Source organism: Manacus vitellinus, unplaced genomic scaffold, assembly GCF_001715985.3.
Source record: "Manacus vitellinus isolate BGI_N305 unplaced genomic scaffold, ASM171598v3 scaffold_25_pilon, whole genome shotgun sequence".
NCBI classification, from domain to species: domain Eukaryota; kingdom Metazoa; phylum Chordata; class Aves; order Passeriformes; family Pipridae; genus Manacus; species Manacus vitellinus.
In genome coordinates, this window is record NW_021939882.1 from 8,717,303 (window position 1) to 8,730,695 (window position 13,393).

The window sequence follows — 13,393 nt, forward strand, 5'->3', positions numbered from 1 at the left end:
CAGGCTAACAGGTGGAGAAGCCTGTTTTTCAGCTTTCCCTCTGGATCACTAATCACTTGGAGACATTAACTGTTGGACAAGGAATAACTTGACTCTGGATCTGAAGCTTCACAGTTCAGAAATCCAAGTATCAAGAGACAACCATAATCTCCAAGACAATAGACATTGCAAAAACAGGATGATAGGTCACCTCCAAAGGGATTTATTCCATCTTGCAGGAAACTTGAGCAACTTAGAAGTCTGTACTTATCTATAAATGCAGGACTTGTAATGAACAGAAGTGGGAAAGAATTATTCCATTAAAACCCAGTAAAAACAGCATAATGAAATAACTGCATGCCCAATTTAAAAACAAAAATATAGATATAGGTAGAAGATGGCTTACTATTAGAAATATGGTTGGTATTATTAAATAATTTGTGCATCTTACATCTGACATCAACAGGAAACATTGCAGAGGCAGGTTTATATACAGAATTTCTTAGGAGTTACAGGCACCAAAATTTTTCTCAGCAAATTGCTATTTCTTTTTACATTTTTAAAGGAAATAATTTCAAAAGGAAATATTTTAACATGAACCTTCAGGTTCATTGATTTCTTCAATACAAATGCTTATGTATCTGAACTGTTAATTCACTTACATTACTTACATTGATTCATTTGCTTACTGGCCACTGAATAATGATTCTACAAGGCTTACAAAATTGAAGCCATTAACAAAGAAACTTAAAAATTAACTCGATCCATATGGCCTTGAAATTTCCTTGCCAGGTGGCATACTTCTATGAGTATATTTTCCCTGATATCAATCCATAAAAACACTCATAGCAGAGAAAGCTGCTTCCTCTGCCAGGATTGTCATGACAAAAAGGCAGTGGTGTGCAAGAAAACTTGTCCTCCCTGGTAGGTTTGGGCAGCAAGTTTGGATCACAAGAGCACACCAGTTACCTTACCTGACCCTTTACACCCCACCTCAAACATCTATTCCCCGCTGAGATGTGACAGCGCCGACATAAAACGGCCAGAGAAAAGCCCTGCCCTGAAGTTTTCTCCCTGGCAACCAAAGCAACGATTTCTTTGTAAGTAGGTAAAGAGGATACCTGCACAACTGGCTTCCCAGGACATTTCTCCCATCCTTCTCAGGCTGAGAGAGCTGCTTATTGCCCAACTCACTGCAAAAGGTTTGCTGCTCCCCCACCCCACCCGCCTGAACATTAACCCTTAATTACGCTTTCAGCTGCTCCTCATCAAGGGAGAGCACCACGTCTTTGAACTGCAACGAGAGCTCGAGGCAGAGAGCTAAAATCCGAGCAAAAAAAAATCCATCCCCGCCAACAAACCCCCGCTAAAAGGCTTCAGGTAATTGTGAGTCGTCCCCCCCTTCCCCACTCAGTGAATCACTCCAGGCAAAGCACTTGACCTCCTGGCAGCATCTTCCCCTGTAAGGCTGGGTTTAAAAGCAGGACCTAATCAATAGCTGTTGCTGCATGCGACCCGAGTTTAAGCATATAAATGAAATACAAAATAAAGCGGGTTCAAGGGTGAAACTCGCCAACAGGGGCTACCGAGGGGTCACAAAAGAAAGCAGAAGGAAGAAATAAAAAGGGGGAAAAAAAACTCGATCTCATTTCTAAAGCTAATTTTCACACCAAAAAGCGCCATTTCCCACCCCACGTCATGACAAGCAATTTTTAATATGCATGACAGAGCCTCGTTTCGCTGCCCCGAGAAGCAGGCTGGGTGCTCCTATGTTGGGTACCTGGAAAAGCAGCAAGAGCTGCTTACAGGGATCTTAATGCAAACCATTTGCCTTAAGATTTCTTGTTCCCCACACCACAGTTTCAGACAGCCCATTAGCTTCTCTCTTTAAATTCTAGGGTTTGGGGGGTTGGTTTTGTTGTTGGTTTTTTTAATATTATTTTTTTTGGAAAAGCATCATTCTATATTCCAGTATTAACATACTATGACTGCCTTATAAACAACTTGTGATTGACAGAATATTGATGCAGACTTCACATACAGCAATTATTTTGATCATTCAAAAAGCCTTATGTTCCTTCAAAAGAACAACGCAGAAATCCTCACTTTCCCCAGTAAAACAGGAGAAAGGAAGAAGAATTCTAAGTGTGAAAATGCACCTCAGACAAGCTGTGTACAGATATTTCACAGTGTTACTGTACTACTGCTCAATGAGTTGGAAAAATAACTCCAAAAAGAGCTTTGAAAAATAAAAAGAACAACCAAACCACAAAAGACTGGAGCAGAGGTTACTTCCCCATGAAGATGGAATTCTCCCATTTCTTTCTCTGACATTTATGGGACTACTAAAGGGTAAACAAAAGCGAAATTAGATCCCACAGGCTTTTGGTAGGGGAAAAAAAATGTGAAGGAAAATGATATTCCATAGCAGAAATCAGTTGTACAAATGAGACCATCATCTCACAGCCCTTTTCTGCTGCTGCTCTCACACTCTCCCTGGGTCATTTGGTCTTAAACAAAAGAGATTTTATTCTTGCCTACCTCAAAGCTATTATACTAAAGCCATTCTCAAATTTGCACCTAGATAATCAACTTTTCACTATTTCTATTAATCCCATAATATATATTTGAGTGCCTGAGAATCCCTCTGTGCTTTGCTCAGACTTAGATCCTTATTTTATATAGGAAGAAAACGTTGCAGATCCAAGCACAAACACTGGGGTCTTTTTTAAAATAAAATTAGGATCTTCCACAGGATCTTCTTAATATCCATGTAGGATTTACATGATCTGGGCTTCCTCTGAGGAAATTTTCAAATGATGCAGCGATGTAGCTGTTTAAAAGGACTGTGTAACATCCCTTGCTGTACAAACACAGTGAGCATATGTTCATATAAAACCACCTTGTGATACAAACACCGTAAAACACAACTATCCCATTACAGTTTAATTCTTTTTTTCCCCCTCCAAAACTGTTTTCCTTTCAAGGCATAACAATTTTGAATGGGACTGAAGTGCAGGTGGCTCCGTTCTCCTACAGCCACTTCATCTCACGGAGCCACCCAACTGCAGGGGAGCGAAGCCATGGAACAGACTGAACCACGGAATGGGAAGCACAATCGTTCCCTTCTGGGCTCTAAATGTGGCAAGAAACTACACAGGCTTTGTCATTATTGTTGTTTTAAATACCCAGCTCTGCTCTCACACAGAAAGCTGCAGCTGAGTTGAGGGCTGGGGTCAAGAAGGGGGGGACATCCATCTCGCTTCATGGTTGAGGAAGAGTGCTACAGGAAATCTAGTCTCCCAATCAATTACTGAAATTAATTTTTGAGCCCATTTCATTGCCTTCTGGGAAAACAAGGATCCATTTACTTACCTGTTTCGCAGTAGTGTTTTCATTGCTTTTTTAAATGAAGTTGAATTAAAAATAATAACTGTGTTCCCCAGAAAAAGCCATGCAGTGAATTAAGAACTGAGGAGGTTTTATTCATAGAATCACAGAACGGTTTGGGTTTGAATGGACCTCACAGGTCATCCAGTTCCAACCCTCTGCCATGGGCAGGGACACTCTAAAAGCTACAGCAAATCCACTGTTGCCTCTTTACAAAATGAAACATCAAAACTTAATCCCAGTGAAATGGTAAAACAACTGAGGACCCCAGAAACCCACAGTGTCCCTGCCTTGAAAGCCAAAAAGCATCTTGGCTCTTCAAAACAATTTCTGAGCAGCAGGTCATCTCCAGTGGGCACAGAACTGGTCCTGCCAGACCAGTCCCATGGCAAAGAGTGGCACTGCCAGGGATGGAGCAGGCACTGCCCAACCCTGATCTGCCAAAAGACCCTTTTTCTCTCTCACTAACAGACATGTGTTGCACTGGCCAAAAAGCCAAAAAGAAACACAGGGGGGAGAGAAAGAAAGAGGAAAAAAAAAAATGACAACTCAAGCTATGGTTTTAACTTTGTCCAGCTGGGAAGGTCAAGAGGAGAAGGCAAACTTTGTTCTGCTGGTGGACAGTATTTACAACCCCCCTTTAGCTGTGGAGACTGCACTAAAACGATATTGCTGTGCTGTTTTGGCTAGAGACTGCACACACTGACCCCTCCGTGCCCAGCACAGCACCGGAATAATTCCATACAAAAGGTTTGCATTAAATGTAATGAAGCAAATGACAAAATCAATAAACCTGGAATGGTGAGGCTATCATAAAAATGATGTAAATTCAGAGTTCACAGTGGTTATGAAGCTATTTAGATTCATAATTAAAAACAGTACTGTCTCTTTTTTTTTTTTCAGAATAAAAGTTCCTCTTGACAATCAGAGATGAATGCTGCAGGAAGTCTTCAGCAAATGTATTCAGAATTAAGGTATGGCAAAAAGACAGCATAAATTATACAAAGATAAACTGTAGGCATAGGTTAGCCTAAACACGTACGTAATAAAGAAAATTTGATTTCCATACTTTTTCAACTGATGTCTCATCCCATTTTAATCAAGTTTTATATCAAAAAGACAGTAAGAACACCACATAGCCTGTTTTTAAATCAAGGTACTTTCTGGAGTTTGTTTCTGTCAAAGAGACTCTTGTAAGAGTATTAAAACAGAAAAGGGCCAAATCTGCTATTCATTACTGTCCCTACAAAAGCAGTGCTGCAGCCCTGGGTGCTGCACCAAAATGGAGCTGTGCTTTATTAGGGTAAAAGAATAATGAGCCTAGAAAGCACAGAGCAGAGCCCTGAGAACTAAGTAAGCAGATAAATAATCTCTGGAAACAGCAACAGTCACCCTGACTTTCTGTAGCAGATTCCAAACCCCAGATAAAGGATCCCATTCAAGCTTAGGGGTGAGGTTTTCTTAGACCAAGCTCTGGACCTGGAGCTTGTGGTCTCATTTAGAAATTTCCACCAATGTTACATTTAAGCGAGTGAATTAGGTACGACTTAAATCTCCAGACTCCCAGATTTTACCTTTTTTTCACCTAATCAAACAGAAAATTTAAAAGTGACCACCAAGCCTGGGGCCCTCACACCCAAACACTGAACTTCTTCAATCTCCTGTGCCAGATGTGCCACATTCCTGATGGGACACAGCACATCCATGTCCCTCTTCCAAAGCCCCACTGATGGCCAGCCTACAGAGCTGCATCGCTCAGGGCTGCAGGAGAAGCCCTCTTAGGCAATAAATTATGCAAAATATAAAGCACAGGGAAGATCACAACAGAATTTGAAGTACATGGAAAGGATGACTTAGGTCTATGTGGTGCACTTCATCTTTCTTGTCATCAGCATTAGGATTTTACAATTAAACAATTAAAGTAAACATACAAATAATTAAAGTACAGCCTTTAAAGAACGCTTGAAATACGTCTCCAGAAAAGGAAAAAATAATTGGTATTAATGCTTGTCTTACGTCTAAAATAAATATTTAACAATCTATGGCTTGCCCAAAAATTGATATTGAAACCAATATATACAGAAATTGGGGAAATCAATATTATGTATAACCTTATTATGGAGGTAGAAAGCTCTGATTAGCATCAGAAAGACAAAAATTTAAAAAATATTAAATACCACCAAACATACATCCTCCACTACAACATAGTGCTGGCTTATGTACTTCTATTTTATAGGTAGAACACACTTAAGAGGTATTTCAGCTTTTATTTATCTGACATTTCACTCAGGGGAAAGCAAACTTTACAGTGAGGAAATCTGTTTCTCGGGAGTGATGGTTCAGCTTTTAATAAGTTGCCGGTGACAGATCCCTTGTGGCTACTTGAGCCCACAACTACAGGCATCCATGAAACAAATACTTCCTGAAATGCAAGTGGACAGGAGAACAGAGCAGACATCCACTCTACTTAATGCAGATGTTTTCATTTAAAAAAAAATAATAAAAAAAAAATAATAAAAAGAGTGGTGCATTTTCAATCTGTGCAATCAATCTCAAGAGAAGTACAAGTCATAGTTTAGCACATTCAACAGATTTAAGATCGTTTTGTGCTGGTTAGTCCACTCTCTGTTTTATTTATTAGAAAGAGACATGGGAAAGGGGATTAAAAAAAACCAAAAAGTGTAGTCTGATCACACTACCAAATACGACATAAGTTTAAATACTTCCTGAAATGGTTTTGGGGTTTTCCAGTATTTCTCCTGTGTGCTGCTGCGCTTGCAGGTTATTAGTCTGTTCATGTCTGTTTAGTTGCTCCCTGATGCAGATGGGACCATCTGAGGTTGTTCAGGAGGAATGCAAGGAAGCAGCATTCCCAATGGCAGCTCTGCTATAAAATACAGGAATATTGAGCAGGTTGGGACCAAACCCTGCAGCTGACCACATGAATCACAGCATTGTAGACTCTCATAATTTGGGTTGGAAGGGACTTAAGATCATCTTGTTCCACTCCCTGCCATGGGCAGGAACATCTTCCACTATCCCAGGTTGCTCCAAGCCCTGTCCAACCTGGCCTTGGACACTTCCAGGGATGGGGCAGCCACAGCTGCTCTGGGCAACCTGTGCCAGGGCCTCCCCACCCTCCCAGGAAGAATTTCTTCCTAATATCCAACCAAAATCTGCTCTCTGTCAATTTAAAGCCACTCCCCCCGTCCTATCACCACATGCCCTTGTAAAATGTCCCCTGAAGAGCTGATATAACACTGCTGCCAAGCATTTGCAAAAATGCACTATCAAGACTGAAACTGGCTCACTCACTAGCAAGATCTCTGCTGAACTGGCATCCCTCAGCATCAGTGCACAATGCAAAAATCCTACGAAATTTTCTTCCCACTGAGATAATTTTGAATAATGCCCACTCCTTATGATGTTAAAAGAGATACATGCAGAACTTTCAGGGTTGCAATGACACTTGAAATACACAGTATTTCACCACAGCTCTGATAAACTGGCAGAGAGCACAGTTATTCAGAAGGCACTGCCTCTGTGTATCATATTCCAGAAAAATGCAGAACTAGCTCCTTATTCAAGAGCTCTTGCTCACTCTCAGCCATCCTGCACAGGGATACCAGAGCAACCCTCCCTGAAGGCAGGGCACACACCCCTGCATCCAGGATGCTGTGGTCCCACAAACCTTCAGAAAGTACAGACAGAATCTGCATCACCTCCCCTTCCCAACACAGCACAGCACAGACAGAGAGGAAAAAGGCTCTGAAGATTCACTGGAGCCAGAGAGGAAACTGAGATTAAAAGAATGCAGTTTCTGAATTAAATTTCAAGTTTTCATCTCTGTGTTCCTAACAGGCTCTCCCTTGCCTACGGCTGCAGCAGTTAGGATGTTCCTGATGGAAACAGGGCCAGCAGAAAGCACCTTCAGCTGGGACAAAGGATAACACAAGTCCCCCCTACACCTTCTTGCCTGTCCAAAGCCAGGCTTAAGGCACAGTGTTTAGGTTTTCTGGCTTTATTCTCTGATTTTTACTATAAGATAGACAAGAGAAGTAATTTAGAAAGATCAGTGCAGGTGGATTTTAAAGGTTAGTGATTCAGAGCTGAATGAAGTAGAAAACAAAACCAAGGGATGATATACCAGCAAGTGACCTCAGGCAGCAAACCCAAGAGCAGCTCCCTGGGCAGAACAGGCAGCCAGGCAGGGCCTGCAAAGGTGGGCCACGAGTCTCAACCAAAAATGAAGCAGCACTGAGCTCTGTGTCTGGCCCTTCATATGAGGGTGTAAAGAGATGAACATGATTGTCTCCCAAAATGTCCTCTGCTACCACTCAGGGTCTCTCTCTCTCTCTCTGCTTGGTTGGTTTTGCACATCTCACCTTAAGTGCATCGTGCATTGTGCAGGGAACATGCACGTGCATTCCAATCAATCATATCTTTTTAATGAGTTAATTGTGAAATATATGCTTTTTGCATTTGTTACAAGGGACAGAACAGATGGCAAAAGCTCAAACTAATGTATTCATAAAATTAACTGACGCTGCAGGTGGTGTTTCTCCATAGAAGGTGGTAAGTGGGTAACGTGTTATTTTAATGTTATAATAATGCTGCATGACAATGAAATTTCTAGGAAAGCAAATGTGATGGCCACAGAGATCTCTCTTGAATTCATTATGGTCACTATCACAATGAAGACTAATTACAGGAGACAAAAAGGAATACACTGTTGGAATACATTGAGCAGAGTGAATTTATGGGTAAGGGGAAGGAAAGTTATTTACAAATTTTTACGGTTGAAGTAAAATGATCTTTTCACCCCCTAAAGAAGGCAAAAGGTTTGTCTCCAATATTTCAAATAGCTGTTTCCATACCTCTCACCTGTTTTGCCAGCTCTGAAAAGACTTAAAAATACCAGCTGAGATCAAAACAACCTGAAATCTCTTCCATAACAGAAACGTATCCTTTCCTTTAATTTTCCTTATTCATATTTAAAATATACTGTGCTTTTCATGCACACCATCAAATATAGACACCTATTGTTCAGTCCATTGAAAGACACATAAGCAAGTACACAAGCCAACATGTGATAATCAATTCCCCTCTAGGCTTTTCTTTTCTTTTATTTGAATCCAACCACTGGCTTCAGTCGACTTATTCCAGATTTTACACCAAAGGAGTGGAAAATGTGGCCAACTGTTCGTCTCCCTCCTTTTGTTTTGTTTTACTGCAAACTGCAACAGTAACAGTGAATACCGTACACAAATGTCAAGAAACTAAGGCCAGGAATTTCAGAGGGCTCTGGATAATAGCTTCCCTAGAGAACCCAGACTAAAGAAGTTACTTTTTGTAGTGCAACATTTCATTAAGATCTACTGCATATTTATGTAGGGCAAATAACTCACAATCACTTGCTTTCTGCTGGTGAAACAGCTACACACAAATCAACCATTATTTTCTTGGATTTATTTGTTATTTTAATTTGACAGGTATGTTTAGTTATTTCTATGGCTGAATGGCAAAAATTACAAATATGCTCTGCAGTGCTGGTTGTGATGGATTAAAAATAAAAAAATTCCCCAGGAACGTTTCTATATTTTGTGTAGGTGAATGTCAAATAACTCTAAATGTAAAGAGCAAGTTCAGCTTTTTCCAAAACCTGAATGTGCAATCTAGATGTTTAATTTTTGTAAAAGTCACATGGATCGATGCTAATAGTAGATGCATGCAGAAAAAGTAAGAGTGCCTTCCAGGAAAAGCCATTTAACAAATAAGGAACTGAAACTAATAGGTACAACAATATTTTACAGTACTCAGAGAGCTCTGATTTTTCATACTGCATAGGTAATGTAACCACTAGGAAAATAAATGTGTACTGACTTGCAGAAGTGTTAAACGTTACATATGTGCTGATGCATTCCTGCATTTTTTTAAAAAAATAAATCTCAATGCTTCATTTCTTCCTCCAAAAGCACCTTTAGGGCTATCAAGAAGGATATTACCCTCAATTTGCTAAGTGGCCCCAGGACACCAGGAAAGCAGCTTGCAGGTCTAGTGATATGAGCTATTATCTCATGTGTGCCTGGGAAATATTTAGACAGAAATGCAATGAGCCTACATTATCACGACAGATGAACCTCTGAGCTTGTGGTATTCTGAATCCCAGTGCTAAAGTATCCTATAGCCAAAGCCTACAAGAGATAAAAGGCAGAAGCTGAACAGGTACAGAACTGAATCTTGGCGAATCAAGAACAAGAAATGGCAGCAAATTCTCACAGAAAAAGCAATGAGTGTGTCATTCCATGTGGCTCCAGTGGGGTTCAAACAGGGTGGTCGCTCAGCCAGGTTGGCTCCCCCTCTGCTCTGCTGCTGTCATTCTCCTCACATTTCTGTGCTGCATATTCCTCTTTCCTTTGCCATGAATCATTTCACTTCCTTGCCTGGGACAGATTTTGTAGACTCACAGAATGGTTTGGGTTGGAAGAGACATTAAAGCTCATCCAGTTCCACCCCCTGCCATGGGCAGGGACACCTTCCACTAGCCCAGGTTGCTCCAAGCCCTGTCCAACCTGGCCTTGGACACTTCCAGGGATGGGGCAGCCACAGCTTCTCTGGGCAACCTGTGCCAGGGCCTTCCCACCCTCACAGGGAAGAATTCCTTCCTAATATCAAGCTCTGTATATTCCTATTCTGGTGCCTGGCTGCCCTCAATAAGGTAGGCTGTGCAGGCTTATTCAACAGCACCTGCAGGAATGCCTCACCAGAGGAGCACTCACCTGAATGCCAAGATGTGACTCAAGCAGGGGAAACGTGCAGAAATCCAAGAACCAGCTCCATATATTTTTATGATGAAAGGCCATGGCTGACAGTGCTGAGATAGCCCAAAGCTCAATGAGACTCAAACCCATATACTTTAATTCTTGAAATAAATGTGCTTACTTGGGGCTAGAATCCTGCAAGAAACATTTCCTGTCCTCTAAGTAATAAGGAACAGAAATTGAATACAGGTGCACTCTGCAGGCTGGCCCTCTCTTGCCCTTTCTTGTTCAGCTCTTAGGACCACTGAGCAGCATTTATGCATCTACTCTACAATATGTTCAAAGTGTCAGCTTTTGCCAAATTATCATATAAATTCACTACTGGTAATGGACATTATGTGCTCATGACTCTTTCTGAAAGCTTTATAATTATTTCTGTATTTCAATTAGGAATGGACTTACTAATTTATTCTTTGTCTGCAGATTCTTCTTTTGATTTTGTACTCAAACAGCAGAAAACACTTCATATGAAAATCATTCAGACAACAAAATTTCCCCCACTTGGGAGTTTAAAAACCTCCAGTCTCTGCTTTGGCTTCATTTTGTGCAAAAACAGTGGCTTTCCTGACATTTAAAAGCTCTTCTTTAGCACAGCCCTTATCCAAGCCCATTTTCTTGGGCTCACTGCTCTGCTAAAAGAATGACAAAAGATACACAGCTTTTACCATTTAAAGAGAAAGACAAGGTGAAAAATATCTTGAAACGTTGCTTTTTATAACACTTTTTTTCCTCCCTATCATCTTAACATTTACTTTTTTAAATGACAAAAATCATATTGGCACACCAAGCCAGTCCTGCAGCCCCGGTGCTCAGGGCCATCACCAAAGACTCTCAGTGTTTTGCACACACAGCAGCACCTCTGCCCTTAAATTCACCAAACAGATTTTTTTTACACCAGAGTGTTCCAGCTGGACACAGCCTGTGACTTTGTGTCACTTATGACCACGTGGAGACAGGGTAATTCTCCCAGGGTTTCCAAATGGCACCCACTGTAATTTATATTGGGCCCTCAGGCCGAGTATTTCGGAGCTTGTATCCAAAAGGAATTCATGCCCTGGCTCAGTCTATTGCATCAACTCTACATTCTTTCCTGAGGGAAGCTTTCCAAGCTGCTGTTAAAGACTGCATTAATCTAGAGACTTTCATCTGCTCTAGCACTTGCTGTGTCCCTGTTATAATATCTACAAAGTTATTATTTTTGCTACGACATCGGGACACTTTTTGTAGGACCTGGAAGAATTTGAGGTCACGTTAAATGTCAAGCCACGAAAACAGAGACTGTTCCATGCCAGCCTTTCCCTATATGAATTTTAAATATAAATTGGAAAGGGTTGGGGAGCGTGGGAGAATGTGTAGCTTTATTTCTTACGTCTCAGAGTCTCCAAGATCCCTCACAAACACGCTTTATAGGGTGGGAGAACTCTGAGACAGTACAATAAATCAGCAGAGCTATAACCATAGAAACAGGCAACCCTGCTGCTCTCCCTTTAGTGTGTACGTGGCAGAGGCACCAGGCATGAGCAGTGCAGGTGTTGCAACAGCTGGATGGCACCAAAAGGCAAAAGAGGCTCATTCTCCTCCTCCGTTGGCGTGGTCATCCCTGGGACTCAAGAGGGAGAGGCTTGGTTGCCAAGTCTAGACTTAGAATGGCAATTGGCATGTTAAAGCCACTGCTTAAAGTTTTAAGAGCTTTAAATATTAAATTGGTTCAACTCGCATCACACCCTCACAGTTATTGCTGTAGAAATTTTAATGTGTTTCAAGCAGCAAGTTGGCTCAAGAGTTTGCCATGTTTCTCTCAGCAGCTCACAGGCCACCAGTCTGTGTCTGGAAACAAGAGTCACCTGCTCTAATGAACCACCCTGGGTACAGGACTCACACAGTTATTACCAAAAAAGAATGTCTGCAGATATGAGGGAAAAGTCTGCTCCTCCTGCTATTTATCTAAACAATCAGTGCTCGTGGCTCACATCAGCAATCTGTCAGACTACTGAGCTTTGTGCTCCTGCTGAGCCAGAGGCTGGACTAGATGACCTCCAGAGGTCACTCCAAACCAGAATTATTTTATGATTCTATGATAAACTCAGTACTCATCGGAGACAGAAACAGTAGCTACAGGGAAGTATTTCTGATACTGTGTCTTTTACAGCAAAATAATAGATGCTGCCTAACTTGACAGTCACAATTTGTTGCTGAAGTTTTAAATCCTGACATTTATAGAGCTCCTGTAAGCACTCCAGCAAGTCATCCCTTGATATCAGCTCAGGGAAAGGAGAAACCCTGGTTCCTTCTGCACTGAGAGTGGGTGCATAAATCAAAGCACCTGTGATTGTTGTGACAGCTTGCCAGAGGTGAACTAAACTCTGAATGCAAACTTTGCTATTTTAAATGAAGTCAGACAACTAACAATGAATTATAGCTGGGAAAGTTAGATTTTCTGAGACAAAAGACCATCTATTGTTCCTCTAGATCACACAATGTAAGTAAAGTTCATGCTAACATGGCAAAAAAGCCACTCTTCTGTCTAAAATCCACAAAATTTTTCCTCATATAAACTATATTCTTCGTATTTTCCTGCATCTTGAAAACTAGACCTGCTCACACAGGTCCTCTGATGCTCCTCCACTGAAGAGGAACATCAGAGTAAGTGGCTTCTCAAGATGTGTTTTCTCATGCTGATATTCAGGTAAAAAGGCCTCTTGTTACCAGAAAAGCTAAAGTCACAGTTGAATATGCACAAAGTGAGTGACAAACCACTGAAGAAGCACAGGTTTAGTGTGCTGAATGACTGCAGAAACAGCTGTGTTATATCATGTCTACAAGTGTTCATATTCTGTACATCCCAAAGCCTCCAAAGGCATCTGCACAGTGCTCAGAAAGAACAGAACACAGGTATGTTGCAAGACTTTGTACAAAAGGGCTTCGTTTTAGATCTCCTTTAGCTGATTCTTCTACCAAATAAATGTTACAGAAAACAGTTAGGACAGCCTAGCTTCATCAGCACCAACGATAAACTCCTATTTTCTCTCTTTAATGGCTTTTACAAATTATTTTAACATTCAATACCAACTGTCAAAGCATGCACAGTTAACTGCCCACAGTATTTATTTTTTTTTTAATTTTCTGATGTTTGTACTCAACCACTGTGTGCCACGTTTTGTCATATTTATTGTCCACACCAGCGGTGGAACAGAAGATTTATT

The 13,393-nt window shown here is 41.0% G+C and overlaps 1 protein-coding gene across 1 annotated transcript in view; it reads right to left on the reverse strand.

The window, feature by feature from the left end:
• SLIT3 (slit guidance ligand 3) overlaps positions 1 to 13,393 on the reverse strand; it is a 475,112-nt gene that overhangs the window by 222,857 nt on the left and 238,862 nt on the right. The gene's annotated exons all lie outside the window — the stretch shown is intronic.